The sequence below is a fragment of the Capricornis sumatraensis genome, chromosome 1 (genome assembly GCF_032405125.1).
Source record: "Capricornis sumatraensis isolate serow.1 chromosome 1, serow.2, whole genome shotgun sequence".
NCBI classification, from domain to species: domain Eukaryota; kingdom Metazoa; phylum Chordata; class Mammalia; order Artiodactyla; family Bovidae; genus Capricornis; species Capricornis sumatraensis.
The window spans coordinates 125,692,560-125,696,194 of record NC_091069.1 but is presented as its reverse complement, the minus strand read 5'-3'; positions in this window follow the sequence as shown (position 1 = coordinate 125,696,194).

Sequence of the window (3,635 nt, the reverse complement as noted above, 5' to 3'; positions counted from 1 at the left end):
GCAAGATGAGGTCAGTGGCAACAGAGGTCTCTAAGGATAAAGAATGATTATGGAAAAAGTTACCTTATGCCTCATTCTCCCAAGGCTAGGGTACTATGTAGTCTTCACAGGATCATGGATCATCCTCAAGTGGAAGGAAGACAGTTTGGAGAATCCTGAGGGGAATCTTGTAGTGGTTGGCTGGTTGAATTGGAATATTTAACTCAAGTGATGTCATGCACCTTGCTTTTCCAAGATTCCGTTTTCTACTTTTAAGTACATTTGTGACTTTAGGACTAAGTTCATTTTCAGAGCCCTAAAAGATGTTACATCTCTGTACATTTGAAATCTTGACTGTGTGGAACTCATGCTTGTTTTCACACTTACAAAAGCACACTCTAGCTGTCATGTGAAGAGTGGACTAGTGGAAGGCAGGAAGTAATTCAGGAAGATAATTTAAAAAGATGTCATCCTAGTCCAAGTGAGGGTTCATTTGGAGTCTTGGCCTTTGGTGATGGCTTTGGGGTGAAGAGAAATGGATGTCATTCAAGAAGTGTTCTGTAGATGGAATTGGAAGCCTTTAGTTAGTGATTGGAAGAAGCAATGGCACCCCACCCTAATACTCTTGCCTGGAAAATCCCATGGACGGAGGAGCCTGGTGGGCTGCAGTCCATGGGGTTGCTGAGAGTCGGGCACGACTGAGCGACTTCACTTTTATTCTTATGCATTGGAGAAGGAAATGGCAACCCACTCCAGTGTTCTTGCCTGGAGAATCCCAGGGACGGGAGAGCCTGGTGGGCTGCCGTCTATGGGGTTGCACAGAGTCGGACACGACTGAAGTGACTTAGCAGCAATTAGTGATTGGATATGAGAAGTAGTGGAGACCAAGTTATCAAAGAAGGTCCCTACGTTTCTGTCTGTGAGATAGCACACTGTAGGAATAGTGGGTCTCAAGTTCAGTTTTGAATATATTAAGTAATTTTGTTGTTTAGATGCTTAGTCATGTCCAATTCTTCTGTGACCTCATGGACTGTAGCCTGCCAGGCTACTCTGTCCATAGGATTTCCCAGGCAAGAATACTGGAGTGGGTTGCCATTTTCTTCTCCAGGGATCTTCTTGACCCAGAGATCAAAGCTGCATCTCGTGTATTGTCAGGCAGATTCTTTACCACTGAGCCACTAGGGAAACCCATTAAGTAATGAGTTATCTGTAAAATAAACATACAGCAATGTTGCATAAGCTGTCGGCATGTGGATCTGTATTAAAAAAAGAAGCTCTCAGCTAGAAATACAGTTAGAGTTATTGGCAAAGAGGTGCTAGTTGAAGCTATGAGGGTGCATGAACTCATTCTCTTGTAAATCCATGCAGGATGCAAAGCTCCAGTGGGTGCCATTCCCCTTCAGCTCCTGGTCCTATGTGAGAATGAAGGGTGGAATTGAAAGAGTGCCTGGAATATTTTCCCGAGGAAATCCCATGTAGAATTGTCAGGTAAATATGGAAAAAGTATCAAGAGAAGACAATGAGAAGAATGTTCTAGGAGTAGCTGTTGTTCTGTTGCCGAGTCATGTCTGACTCTCTGAGACCCCATGGACTGCAGCAATCCAGGCTTCCCTGTTCCCCACCATCTCCTGGTGTTTGCCCAAGTTCATGTCTATTGAATCGGTGATGCCATCCAACCATCTCATCCTCTGATGCCGTCTTCTCCTTCTGAAGCTTTCAATCTTTCCCAGCATTAGGGTCTTTTCCAATGAGTCAGCTGTTAGCATCAGGTGGCCAAAGTATTGGAGCTTCAGCATCAGTCCTTCCAAAGAATATTCAGGGTTGATATCTTTTAAGATGGACTAGTTGATCTCTTTGCAGTCTAAGGGACTCTCAAGAATTTTCTCCAGCACCACAGCTGGAAAGCATCAATTCTTTGGCACTCTACCTTCTTTATGGTCCAGCTTTTACATCCATACATGACAACTGGAAAGACCATAGCCTTGACTATATGGACCTTTATGGCAAAGTGATGTCTTTGCTTTTTAACACACTGTCTAGGTTTGTCACAGCTTTCCTGCCAAGAAGCAATTGTCTTTCTAATTTCGTGGCTGCCATCACCATCCGTAGTGATTTTAGAACCCAAAAAGAGAAAATCTGCCACTGCTTCCACCTTTTCCTCTTCTATTTGCCATAAGGTGATGGGACCAGATGCCATGATCTTAGTTTTTTGAATGCTGGCTTTTTCACTCTCCTCCTTTACCCTCATCAAGAGGCTCTTTTGTGCCCCTTCATGTTCTGCCATTAGAGTGGTATCATCTGAATATCTGAGGTTGTTATTTCTCCTGGCAATCTTGATTCCAGTTTGTAACTCATCCAGCCCAGCACTACTATAGGTCAAGGAACATGAGGGTTTTAAGAGGATGACATGGCCAGATGTCGTCTGAGAGCTCAGGTAACAGGACTGGAAATTGTTCTTCAGATTTCTTGACATGGAGGTGATCTGGATGTTAGTGAGATGGTTTTGGTGGGGTGAGGAGGGCAGTGAGCAGAGGAGTGAATGGGAGATAAAGAAACAAAGATGGCAAGGGTAGAACTAAATGAAATTTTGTGTTCAATAGATGGGAAATAGGATGACATGAGAGGCAGATGAGACCTAACACCCTAGAGAGCCAGAAGTTCCACTGAAAAACCCCTCTTTTGAAAGGTAAGCATTCTCCTTCCTGCTCTTACTCCCATTCTCTGATTAGCTCCAAATAGCACAGAATTATCGGCAGTGGTACAACTGAGTGACTTTCACACATAGTCAGTGGTATATGCTTGTATATCATGATGAGCTGCTGTGGCTCTTCAGTTTGGCTTTCAGAGCAAGTGCAAGAGAAATAAAGAGCCCAGAGCAAGCATACTCATTACAAGAACAACACTCCTTTCAGCTGCATGCATCACCTCCCTGCCTCGGAAGGGCAAGGATTTTGAAGGAGACTAAAGGTCAACTTCAGAGAAGGCGATGGCACCCCATTCCAGTACTCTTGCATGGAAAATCCCATGAACAGAGGAGCCTGGTAGGCCACGGTCCATGGGGTCTCGAAGAGTCAGACACGACTAAGCGACTTCCCTTTCATTTTTCACTTTGATGCATTGGAGAAAGAAATGGCAACCCACTCCAGTGTTCTTGCTTGGAGAATCCCAGGGATGGGGAAGCCTGGTGGGCTGCTGTCTATGGGGTCACACAGAGTCAGACACGACTGAAGTGACTTAGCAGCAGCAGCAAAGGTCAACTTACAAGGAAAAAAGTCAGAACTTTGGGACACTTAATTCACCTCTTCAAGGCAGGGTCCATGTTTTATTTGACTTCATATACCCCCAGTTGTGGACTTCTCAGGTGGCTCAGTGGTAAAGAATCCTCCTGTAATGCAGGAGGCATGGGTTCGACCCCTGGGTTGAACCAGTGCAGAAGAACTGGTAACCCACTCAAGTATTCTTTCTTGGGAAATCCCATGGACAGAGAGCCTGAAGGGCTACAGTCCATGGGGTCTCAAAGAGTCAGACATGACTGAGCGTGCATGCGTGCGCTCACACACACACACACACACACACACTGCTGGGTGTAGTGGCAGGACGTGGAAATATCTCTGTGTTGTTGGAATGAATAATCAATATAGTTTCCCCAGGGAAAA